The sequence below is a fragment of the Mobula hypostoma genome, chromosome 6 (assembly GCF_963921235.1).
Source record: "Mobula hypostoma chromosome 6, sMobHyp1.1, whole genome shotgun sequence".
In the NCBI taxonomy this organism is placed as follows: Eukaryota; Metazoa; Chordata; class Chondrichthyes; order Myliobatiformes; family Myliobatidae; genus Mobula; species Mobula hypostoma.
The window spans coordinates 88,480,167-88,493,562 of NC_086102.1; the positions used below are offsets into that span (position 1 = coordinate 88,480,167).

Genomic DNA, 13,396 nt, shown 5'->3' on the forward strand with positions numbered 1-13,396 from the left:
GGGGGGGGGGGGGGAGGCATTGGGAGCAAGGGTGGACCCAAATGCAAGACACACCTTGTGAGGTTACTTAGATTTAGTTTATTGTTCAATACCAGGAGAGCAAGGCAGGAGCAGGAAATAGTGAACTGGACAAGGACTGAGGACTATGACTAGGCTGGGACCAAGGGTCTGGGCTTGGACTCGGAATCGGCTCCCAGAACTAGAGGAGACATGAAGAGGCTAGGGTATGGACTCCGAGCCTGATATTGGGCAAGGACCCAGTACCTGGGTCTTGCCTTGGGCTCGGACCCCAGAACCAGGCAAGGACATGACATGGGCGAGGGAGAGGAGGAACATGGGAACACAGAGCCTCGGTCTCGGGAGAGCAGGTACACGGAACCATGGACACATACGCAGAACACAGAGTCGGGACCCCTCCTTGGGTACAGGACATAAGGGTGGGACTCACACACAGAACAGAGAGCCGGGACCCCTCCTTGGGTACAGGACATAGGGCCGGGACTCATGACCCCCCCCCCGCGGGGCAACGGCAGGACGGCTTGACTTACCCCGCAGAGGTGAGGACAAGACAAGACAAGACCAACACAAATGAACACCAGACAGTACCTATCTAGCTCCAGTGATGGAACTAGACTGAAGTGCAGGCAGGGGCTGCAGACGAGGGCTAGAGGCGAGAGGGGCAGAGAAGGGATTCAGACAGGGGGGTAAGACAGGAATCACAGACCGCCAGGGCCGGGACTTGACTCGGAACTTGGAACAGTAGACAGCGGTTCTTGATTCCCTCCGGCAGGTTACCTGATGGACCCACCTCGGTGAGGAAACTTTGCAGGCTCTCTTTGGCGGGGTAACTGGACAGGGTTGCTCCGGTGAGGAAAGACGAATTACCGGCACTCGCTTCGGCGGAGACTAGGCTTGCTCTGGCCAGATGACATCGGCACACCGTACCTTTGGTGACTTTGCAGACGCTTTCGCCCTGAACAGCTGAAAGCCGGAGACTATAAACTACAGGTTCAGCCGAGAGTAAGTTGCCTCTAATCGCCAAGGCCGAGGGACACGGGGAAACTGGGAACCAAAGGGAAACAGGGAGTCAATGGTCCGGATCATAACATAAACAAAGTAAATTTAAAGAGACCCTGATCCGGACCATGACACAGCTAGCCCATATCCCCCCATTGTCTATCGAACTGCCTGCTAAATGACACTACTGTACCTGTCTCAGGTACCTCTTCTAGCGGCTCATTCCACATCCTCGTCACCCTTTGCATAAAAAAGTTGCTCCTCAGGTCCTTTTACAATCTTTCCCTTCTTGCCCTAAACCTATGCCCTGGGGATCAGAGTGTTCCTCTCCCTATTGTCTATGTCTCTCCTTATAAAGACTGAGCCGGGGAGTTTCTCCCGATAACTCAGGCCCTCGAGAATGTTCTGTTCTGATTCTCATGCGTGACTGAGACTGTTAAACCCCCTTACAATGATGCAGACAGAGGAAGGTACAGGAGTCTTGGTATCTTCCACTCTCTTTCAGAAAGACGAGCAGTTCCTGCCTCTTCAACCATAACTAACAGCGCCTTTCAAATAGTTACTAATTTCCAACATAAGTGTTAAAATTAAAGTTTCTCCCCCTGAAAAAGACAACGTTTAACCAGCTTAGAGAATGGCAATTAACCTCTCATTAATCAGTGAGGGGCAGAACAGGAGAATTGGTTCAGGTTCAGGGTTGAATTTCTTCTTAGAGAAAAATCAGTCAGTATAGTTAAACATTGTCAGTTCCACGAGAGCAACCCCTTGTGGATTTTTGCAGGAGTTTGCGTTGTCACTGTTTTGTTTCATTCCAAAGGAAACCGTTCGACTCCTCCAGTGCTTGAGACATCTTTTCCTATTTTGAAGACGATTCCACCTGCTCCTTATAAAATGACACAGCACAGAAATTGGACCTTCAGCCCTCTGAGTGTTGACTATCAAACCCCATTTAAATGAATCCCATTTTACTCTCCACACATTCCCATCAGCTCCCCCAGATTCTACCACTCACCTATGGACTGGGGGGTGTTTACAGTGATCAGTTAACCTAGCAACCTGCATGTCTTTGGGATATGGGAGGAAGCTCGGGCCGAGGGCGACTGTACAAGCTCCACACAGAAAGGACCAGAGGCCAGGATTGAAGCTGGGCCCTGGAGCCACGAGACAGTGGGTCAGTCAGATATTTCTTCTTGTGCTTCCCCAGGTGTCAGGAATTATATCATCCTATACGGGTGGCAGGTTGGAGCTAAGTCTCTACCAAAGGAGGTGTAAAGCACTCCTGGGGCAAGGTGTAGCCCCTGCTTAGACCCCCACTCATCAGGGTCACGTGAAACCACAGGAGTTGGTGGTGGATAGTCATACGAGTGGCCGGTGCACGTCACAAGTCCCAGTTATACCACCACAGACACCAGGCACAGAATCTTTGTAGAGTATTGATGGCTGGGGTCACCGGTCTTGTAAAGACACTGCCCAGAAGGTGATAATGACAAATCACTTCTGTGGTTTTGCCAAGAATAATCATGGTTATGGAAAGACCATAGTTGCCTACGTTATACGACAGGGCACATAACAAACGTACTATAAGAGAGCAAGGTCTCTGAATGGAATTTGGGTGTACTGGGTCAGTTCAGGGCCCATCAAGTGGACCAGTTTAGAGGGTGTAAGATAACCGAATTTCAAGCTGTAAACTTCTCCCTCACAGCTCTTAAGACTTTTCCTTTATCACCACTGTTTTTCTCTGCCTGACCCACTGAGTATTTCTATCATCTGGTTTAATTTCATATTTCCATATTTGCAGTTTTTAGATTTTCATTTTCCATTGTATTCTTTTCCACTTGTGTTCTGGGAACTCCAGCCCTGAAGAGCTCTTCTCCGCTCTCTGCTATTTGTGCCATCCTATCATGGAAATCCCCTTTGCCCTGCCCGTACTTCCAGTCAACTTCTCTGCAGCTTTAAATGGCGTTATTTATAAAATTCATTTTTCCCACTTCTGCTTCAGCCCGAAACTCAATGTTTCTCTCTCCCCACAGATGCTGTGTGGCCTGATACATTTTCCAGCATTTTCTGCTTTGCTTCAGATTTCCAGCAGCTGCAACTTTTAGCTTAACCTCACATTTTTCACTGCCTGGAGAGGAGGCAGATGTTGCCCCAGTGTAGGAGGGTACTGCCTCGACTGAAGGACTTTCGGGAAGGGGAGAGAGACTGAATAGCTGGGCCTGGAGAGGAGGATCTGAGGGGAACCTGAATGAGATATATGAGATTATGATAAGTCTAAATCTTTTTTTCCCTCGGTATCAAAAAGAAGAGCTTTAGGGTGAGAGGAAGAAAACTGAAGGGATCTGAGGGAGACATTTTTATATGGATTGGTTCATTTCTGCCAGAGGAGTGGTGGTGGAATCGGATACAATCACTACATTTCGGGGGCATTTAGACAGACATTTAAAAAAAAGGTGGTCCTAATGTGGACAAATGGGAATAGTGTAGATTGACAAAAAGGTTGCCATGGGTGTGGTGGGCAGAATGGCCTTCTCTGGTGCTAAATAACTCTGATAGGTTATCCTCTTCTAAAGTCATCTGGAGTTTTTCCTCAAAGCAACTGTCAGGCTCTTGAACCAGAGGGGTAAATGTCACTCAACTTCACTCACCTCATCACTGAACTGCTCCCACAACCTATGGACTCATTTTCAAGGACTCTCCATCTCATGGTTTTCATATTTATTGATAATTTATTTATCATTATTATTATTCTTTGGTTTTTTTTTTCCTTTTGCATTTGCACCAATGTTTTTTCCCCATTGGTTCTTTGCCCGTCTTGTGTGGAGATTTTCATTGATTCTATTGTGTTTCTTTGTATTTACTGTGAATGCCCACAGGAAAATTAATCTCAGGGTAGTATATGGTGATGTATATGCACTTTGATAAAAAGTTTACTTTGAACTTTGAAAATCTGTAGCTCGTGTAGTTCTGATACAAAACCCCAAAGTGCTAGAGCCACTTCAGAGGGCCAGGAGGTAATATGCAGAAAAGTAAAGGGTTTACTTTTCAAATTATGATGTTCAATTGGAATCCACACAGGATTACACGAGGTCAGTGGAAATGACACCAGGATTCTTACAGAATTTTATGGAATTTGGTTCCTTTGGAGAACTCCTGATTAAGGGCAGAGGTAAATGTAAAATCAAGACAATGGCAGACACTGGCAATTGAGAGGAAACAGAAAATGTTGGAAATATCAGTGGGTCAGGCAGCATCTGTGGTAAGAGAACTAGAATTAATGTTTCATGTTCAGCACACTCCCCCCACCCCCCAAATTACAACTGTGAATCAGATATAAAACTGGTTTAAATTTTTGATAAGGTGGAGGGAGGGATAGACAGACAGGAGAAAGGGAATATTTGTGATAGGGTGGGGCAGGTGGAAATATTATGAGTCGGGTCCTTGTGTTCACACCGCAGGAGGGAGGAGCCACATTTTTACCAAGAAGGGAAGGGGCCCGGCCATGGGCAGCCTGGCTCTGCTGCCATCATCCTGGTCACAATATAGGGCGCAGTGCATCATAAGTTTTCAGCAATCTGCATTGTCAATGACTGGGTGTGGTAAAACTTCACTGGTGGATAGGGAAGCCAGTAACGATGTACCAGAGGAGATGGTCTCAGTGTAAAGGGTCTACCACTGAGGACCAGGAACAGAAGATTCTGGTGAATCTTTGGTTCAGATGCTAAGTATACTAAAGGCAGGTATTTATGGAATTAAGGGATGTGGGTGTCAATGCAAGAAAGTGGTGTTATGGTAGAAAATTAGCCGTGACCTCATTAAATGATGAAGCAGGACCAAGGGGCTAAATGGCCTACTCTCATGCCAGGATGAGGCCACCCTTGGGTGGGGAGGCAACACCTTATATTCTGTCTGGGTCCTCTCCAACCTGATGGCGTGAATATTCATTTCTTCTCCCAGTTAACAGTTTTTCTCCTACCCCCCCTTCTCTATTACCTACTCTGACCTTTCACCTCTCCTGCCTATTACCTCCTCCTATGGCCCCCCTTCCTCTCCCTTCAGATTCTTTTTTTCCCAGCCCTTGACTTTTCCCACCCACCTGGCTTCACCTCTCACCTTCCAGCTAGCCTCCTCCTTCCCCCACCCCACCTTTTTATGCTGGCATGCCCCTTCCTTCTCAGTCCCGAAGAAGGATCTCGGCTGGAAATGTCAACTCTTTACTATTTTCCACAGATGCTGCCCGACTTGAAGACTTCCCCCAGCATTTTGCGTGTTGTTTTCTAATTTGCCATTTTATTTTCATTCCTTTCCTGTACGAATCTCTTTGGAAATTAGGTTGACAAACTAATATATGTACACACACACACACACGCACTCTAAAGGAAAAAGAAAACTCAGAGGCGTGTGATGAACTTTGATGAGTTAACATCATGTATTGAACGGTCATTACCGAGAGAACGGGGCTGCTTATTAGATATGGTACAATACTGACATCTAGAGGCAGGATTAGTATTTGCAGCGGCAGCTTTGTTTATTAGTACTATTCGGGAAAGCGCGATGCAGTGACGCTAAGAACATAGAAATCTACAGCACGTTACAGGCCCTTCAGCCCACAATGTTGTGCTGACCATATAACCTACTCTAGAGACTGCCTAGATCTTTCCTATTTTTCTAAGTTCTATGTACCTATTAAAAGACCCTATTGTATCTGCCTCTACCACCTTCACCGGCAGTGCATTCCATGCACCCACCACTGTGTGTGTGAAAAACTTACCTCTGACATCCCCCTTGTACCTACTTCCAAGCACCTTAAAACTATGCCCCCTCGTGTTAGCCATTTCAGCCCTGAGAAAAAGCCTCTGGTTATACACATGATCAACGCCTCTCATCGTCTTATACACCTCTATCAGGTCACCTCTCATCCTCCATCCCTCCAAGGAAAAAAGGCCAAATTCACTCAACCTATTTTCATAAGGTACTCCTTCCAATCCAGGCAACATCCTTCTAAATCTCCTCTGAACTGTCCCTATAGTTTCCACATCCTTCCTGTACTGAGGTGACCGGAACTGAACATAATACTCTAAGTGGGGTCTGACCAGGGTCCTGTAAGGCTGTAACATTACCTCTCAGCTCTTGAACTCAATCCCATGGTGGTGAAGGCCAACACACCATATGCCTTCTTAACAACGCTGTCAACCTGCACAGCAGCCTTGAGTGGCCTATGGCCACTGACCTGAAGATCTCTCTGAGATTAGTTTTAAGTTAATATTGCATATCACTGTGAATAAATCTCCCAACTTTGTGTTATTTGAAAATATTATTGTAAAAATGCACAAAATCCAAGCTAATGTATGTCATATAAAAACCAGAGAACTCAGAAACAGAAAGGCAACTTGAAGTTTTTTCCAGTTACATCCATTTTATTTCTGTGCAGGACTAGCCGAACTATCATCGAGGTTCAGCGTGGAAAGGGTGAGCAGTTTCAAATTCTTGGGTGTCACCATCTCTGGGAATCAATCCTGGGCCCACCATATTGATGCATTTGCAAAGGCAGCAGTAAGATTTCGTTAGAAGTTTGGGGAGACTTGGTACGTCACCAAAGCGACTCGCTAACTTCTACAGATGAGCTGTGAAGAGCAGTCCAACTGGTTGTTCCATCACTGTCTGGTACAGATCGGAAAAGGCTGCAGGAAGTTGTAAATTCCATCCTGGGCACCAGACCGTGCCCCCCCCCCCCATCAAGGTGGCACAGGAGCATGAGGACACACACTCAATGTTTCAGGAACAACTTCCTCCCCTCTGCCATCAGATTTCCGAATGAACAATGAACCCATGAACAGAAATTGTGTAACCAGGACCATCACTGGAATTTCAAGCAATGTCCTTCTGTCCTTTCACTCCGCTGCTTTGACTGATTCATTCAAACCACTTCACCCTTGCAGAGAAATGCCCAGTTCTCTTTTCACAGCCACAGTATGCCTGGCTGAGTGCATCCAGTATCTCCAGCTTCCATTCTTTGATCTAATGCGTGTTTTGTAGCTCCCATAGAGGTGGCCATCAAAAATGTCAGTACATGAGTTACTGGGAAAGTTTGGGCAGATCATGTCATTGTTCTTTGGAGCACAGGGGACTGAGGGATGACATGGTAAAGGTAGGAGTGGCATAGATAGGGCATGGTCATAGTCTTTCTCCCCCAGGGAAAGGCAATCAAGAACTAGATGGCATGGATTTAATTTGGTTGGGGGGGGGGGAAGAGAATTAATAGGAACCCAAGAGGTAACTTTTTCACACAGAGGGTGGTCCATAGGGAATGAGTTGCCAGAGACAGTGGTTGAGGTAGGTGTAATAACAACATTTAAAAGACATTTGGACAAGTACATGGATAGAAAAGACTCAGAGACATATGGACCAAATACGGACGTGGGACCAGCTTAGACGAGCATCTTGGTTGGTGTGGACAAGTTGGATTGAAAGACCTATTCCCATGCTCCGACCATAAACACCATCTTGTACCAACCAAGTTTATGGGAAAATAGAAACCCCAAAGCTTTGGGTAATAAATTAAAATAGCAGCACGTGACTGCCAAGGAAGTGAGTCATTACCACAGAAGAGCTTTGGTTCTGTCTTCACTAAGGAGGACATAAATAATCTTCCAGAAATAGTAAGGGACAGAGGGTCCAGTGAGATGGAGGAACTGAGTGAAATACATGTTAGTAGGGAAGTGGTGTTAGGTAAATTGAAGGGATTGAAGGCAGATAAATCCCCAGGGCCAGATGGTCTGCATCCTAGAGTGCTTAAGGAAGTAGCCCAAGAAATAGTGGATGCATTAGTGATAATTTTTCAAAACTCGTTAGATTCTGGACTAGTTCCTGAGGATTGGAGGGTGGCTAATGTAACCCCACTTTTTAAAAAAGGAGGGAGAGAGAAACCGGGGAATTATAGGCCGGTTAGCCTAACGTCGGTGGTGGGGAAACTGCTGGAGTCAGTTATCAAGGATGTGATAACAGCACATTTGGAAAGCGGTGAAATGATCGGACAAAGTCAGCATGGATTTGTGAAAGGAAAATCATGTCTGACGAATCTCATAGAATTTTTTGAGGATGTAACTAGTAGAGTGGATAGGGGAGAACCAGTGGATGTGGTATATTTGGATTTTCAAAAGGCTTTTGACAAGGTCCCACACAGGAGATTAGTGTGCAAACTTAAAGCACACGGTATTGGGGGTAAGGTATTGGTGTGGGTGGAGAATTGGTTAGCAGAGTTATAAAGAGTTGTACAAGGCCTTGGTGAGACCACACCTGGAGTATTGTGTGCAGTTTTGGTCCCCTAATCTGAGGAAAGACATCTTTGCCATAGAGGGAGTACAAAGAAGGTTCACCAGATTGATTCCTGGGATGGCAGGTCTTTCATATGAAGAAAGACTGGATGAACTGGGCTTGTACTCGTTGGAATTTAGAAGATTGAGGGGGGATCTGATTGAAACGTATAAGATCCTAAAGGGATTGGACAGGCTAGATGCGGGAAGATTGTTCCCGATGTTGGGGAGGTCCAGAACGAGGGGTCACAGTTTGAGGATAGAGGGGAAGCCTTTTAGGACCGAGATTAGGAAAAACTTCTTCACACAGAGAGTGGTGAATCTGTGGAATTCTCTGCCACAGCAAACTGTTGAGGCCAGTTCATTAGCTATGTTTAAAAGGAAGTTAGATATGGCCCTTGTGGCTACAGGGGTCAGGGGGTATGGAGGGAAGGCTGGGTTCTGAGTTGGATGATCAGCCATGATCATAATAAATGGTGGTGCAGGCTCGAAGGGCCGAATGGCCTACTCCTGCACCTATTTTCTATGTTTCTATGTTTCTATGAAATCGTCATGGGCATAAATATTGTCCGAGAAGTCTCAGTGCTAAACATGTCCCAGGGACAAGTAGTGGCTGCTCATACAATAAGTAGCCATAGAACATGGAATAGAACAGCACAGTACAGGCCCTTTGGCTCACAATGTTGTGCCAACCCTCAAACCCTGCCTCCCGTATAAGCCCCCACCTTAAATTCCTCCATATACTTGTCTAGTAGTCTCTTATCCTTCACGAGTGTATCTGCCTCCACCACTGACTCAGGCAGTGTATTCCACGCACCAACCACTCTGAGTAAAAAACCTTCCTCTAATATCCCCCTTGAACTCCCCACCCCTTACCTTAAAGCCATGTCCTCTTGTATTGAGCAGTGGTGCCCTGGGGAAGAGGCGCTGGCTGTCCACTCCATCTATTCCTCTTAATATCTTGTATACCTCTATTATGTCTCCTCTCATCCTCCTTCTTTCCAAAGAATAAAGCCCCAGCTCCCTTAATCTCTGATCATAATGCATACTCTCTAAACCAGGCAGCATCCTGATAAACCTCCTCTGTACCCTTTCCAATGCTTCCACATCCTTCCTATAGTGAGGCAACCAGAACTGGACACAGTACTCCAAGTGTGGCCTAACCAGAGTTTTATAGAGCTGCATCATTACATCGCGACTCTTAAACTCTATCCCTCGACTTATGAAAATTAACACCCCATAAACTTTCTTAATTATCCTATACACCTGTGAGGCAACTTTCAGGGATCTGTGGACATGTACCCCCAGATCCCTCTGCTCCTCCACACTACCAAGTATCCTGCCATTTACTTTGTACTCTGCCTTGGAGTTTGTCCCTCCAAAGTGTACCACCTCACACTTCTCCGGGTTGAACTCCATCTGCCACTTCTCAGTGCACTCCTGCATCCTATCAATGTCTCTCTTCAATCTTTGACAATCCTCTACACTATCTACAACACCACCAACCTTTGTGTCTTCTGCAAACTTGCCAACCCACCCTTCTACCCCCACATCCAGGTCATTAATAAAAATCACGAAAAGTAAAGGTCCCAGAACAGATCCTTATGGGACACCACTAGTCACAATCCTCCAATCTGAATGTACTCCCTCCACCACGACACTGTGCCTTCTGCAGGCAAGCCAATTCTGAATCCACCTAGATCCCATGCCTTCTGACTTTCTGAATAAGCCTACCGTGTGGAACCTTGTCAAATACCTTACTAAAATCCATATAGATCACATCCACTGCACTACCATCTATATGCCTGGTCACCTCCTCAAAGAACTCTATCAGGCTTGTTAGACACGATCTGCCCTTCACAAGGCCATGCTGACTGTCCCTGATCAGACCATGATTCTCTAAATGCCCAGAAATCCTATCTCTAAGAATCTTTTCCAACAGCTTTTTTCCCACCACAGATGCAAGGCTGACTGGTCTATAATTACCCGGACTATCCCTACTACCTTTTTTGAACAAGGGGACAACATTTGCCTCCCTCCAATCCTCCGGTACCATTCCCGTGGACAACAAGGACATAAAGATTCTAACCAGAGGCTCAGCAATCTCTTCTCTCGCCTTGTGGAGCAGCCTGGGGATATTCCGTCAGGCCCTGGGGACTTAACCGTCCTAATGTATTTTAACAACTCCAACACCTCCTCTCCCTTAATATCAACATGCTCCAGAACATCAACCTCACTCATATTGTCCTCACCATCATCAAGTTCCTACCTTCATTCCTGTCATCCTTTTTTTTCTTCACATAATTGAAGAATGCCTTGGGGTTTTCCTTTGCCCTACTCGCCAAGGCCTTCTCATGCTCCCTTCTTGCTCTTCTCAGTCCCTTCTTAAGCTCCTTTCTTGCTTCCCTATATTCCTCAATAGACCCATCTGATCCTTGCTTCCTAAAACTCATGTATGCTGCCTTCTTCCACCTGACTAGATTTTCCACCTCACTTGTCACCCATGGTTCCTTCATCCTACCATTCGTTATCTTCCTTTATCTTCATGAGCAAGATCAAGTTGCTGAAGGAACTCAGCAGGTCGGGCATCACCTACAGAGGGAACCAGGGAGTTGACGCCCATTTCATCTTGACTGCTCTCTCATTCTCAAGATCCACAAACAGGCCTGCCCTGATAGGGCCACTGTTCCTGCCCCTCATGCCACGACTACCTTGATACCCCCCTCTCCCACCAATCTCTTCCTATCCTTTGAACACTCCTTTCATTGCTTCAAATTCCAACATCTGCAGTCTCCCGTGCTTTCAGTCCCGAGCTTCATCTCAAGTTCACACCAGAATGGCACTTCCTGGAACAATTAGAGAGGGGAACTCAGAACATTGGAGCTCGATGCAGAATTGAATTTGGCTGGTACTCTTCCCGCTTATCGCACCTGTTCCACAAGCAGAGGTGCAAATCCTTTCACACTGCAGTCCTGATTGATAGAAAGGTATTAAAGATGCCGACCGACACTGTGGCAGATCTTCCCATTCTGGAAAGGACTCCTTGGTCAAGCAGTTCAGTCCCTCAGCAAGGAATACTGTTTTACAACTTAATGAGACTGCTTAATTAGTCAAAGCTAGTTAGACTTAATCAGAGAGGAATGATGGCTGGTGTGTTATGTGGACAGAGTCTCAAATTGCCCGGTGTTGTACTCCACATGTCCAATAACTAGTTGGTTGGGCAGTACAGTATTTACTGTGGAGTTAACATTGGCCAGATCATCAGAGTAATTGACTGGCCACCATTTTAATACTGCACCATTCTCTAACAGAGCTGTCAATGTATCATCATTTCCCCACACGACTGCGTCTGACACAGCCTAACTCAGAGTGGAGCGATGAGTCGAGGAAAAGAAAAGCAATTTGGACTGAGCTGGAGAGTTAAGGTCACCAGACCAGTGAGCGTGAAGGAGACTGAAGTGGGTCCTGTCTGAGGAGGTCCAGTTCTGCTCGGAACAGCCTTTTGGTTTATGTCACAAATCATGTCAGCAACATCCAGGATCACAGCAAGAATCTCACCCATGTGTACCATCTCATTATAGTGATGTCCAAAGATAATTCACTCCTGACATTGACACAGAACCAGACACTGTTACAGTCGTTGAACGGTGAAGGGGTGCAAGATCTGGAGCTCCAGGAGTGAGTACAACACTGAGGAGCTCGCTGAGGAAACCAGCCCACAGACCTGGCTGGGCACGGCTATGAAGATGTTCTGCATCTACAAATTTGTCATTGACACCACAGAGTCACAAATAACAAAGGGTACAGGAAGGAGAGTGCTTAGTGACCTGGTGTCATGACAACAACCGTTCCCTCTGTGTCAACAAAAGAGCTGTTCACTGACCTCAGGGTGAGGTGCACGTGCCCCGGTATCAATGGTGCTGAAGTGGAGAGGGCTGACAGCTTCGAGATCCTAGGAGTGAGCATCACCAAGAGCCTGTTCTCATCCAACCACGTTGATGCGATGCCAAGAGAATGCACCAGCAGCTCTACTTCCTCAGGAGGCTAAAGAAATTCCGCTGCCCCCTTTGACCCTCACCAACGTTCATTAATATGTCATAGAAAGAATCCTATCCAGATTGCAATACAGCTTGGTACGGCAACAGTTCTGTCCAAGACCACAAGCTCAGCATGTCTTCAGTGGACTCTGCACACTTCTCGCTGTCTCGGTAAAGCAGCCAAGGTAATCAAAGACTTTGGACATTCTCTCTTTTCCACCCTCCCGCCAGGCAGAAGATACAAAGTCTCAGAACACATACATAACACCAGACTCAAGGACAGCTTCTATCCCGCTACTATGATTACTGGACAGACATTTTGTACAATAAGATGGACACTCGACATCACGATCTAACTCATCAGGGCTCTGCACCTTTTCGTCTACAAGCACTGCACTGTAACTGTAGTTGTTATGCTTTATTGTGCAATGATAGTTTTATCTCAGTGCTCCATGTACAGATTTGATCTGTATACATGACATGATTGACTGAACAGTAAAGACAAGCTGTTCACTGAATCTTGGTACAGTACTTGCAAAAATCTTTGTCACGTATATAGCTAGAGTGCCGAAGACTTTTGCACAGTTCTGTAGTAACCTTATGTACTGCACTAAACTGATGTAGCAAAAAACAAATAAATTTCATGAATATGTGTGTGATAAACCCAATTCTGATATGGGTCTCTTTTGTAGACTGAGAGAGGGAGGGGAGCAGGAAGCACCAGAGAGACATTCTGTAATGATCAATAAACTAATTGATTGGAATCAAATGACTTTGCCTGGTGTCTCAGGGCTGGATCACCTACCCACCCGCACCCCAGGTACTCCTCTGCCACGTGCCCCACACCCCTCCTGTGGCACTCCACCCTTGCCATCCCCAACATCCTTTGCTCCACCAGATTTACAAACTGGCTCTCCCCTCCACATTGACTAATACAGCACTGTGAAAAAGTCTTAGGCACCCTAGCTACACGTACTGTACTGCACAGTACTGTGCATGTGACAATAACAAAACAATTCCAATTCGTTCTTT

General features: G+C 46.2%; 1 long non-coding RNA gene across 1 annotated transcript; it reads left to right on the plus strand.

The window, feature by feature from the left end:
• Nucleotides 1-98: 98 nt before the first annotated feature.
• On the plus strand, nt 99-13,082 carry LOC134348185 (uncharacterized). The gene is made up of 3 exons (XR_010018371.1): nt 99-1,020; nt 6,446-6,483; nt 11,639-13,082. It is a non-coding gene; the product is annotated as an uncharacterized LOC134348185 (long non-coding RNA).
• Nucleotides 13,083-13,396: the final 314 nt, after the last annotated feature.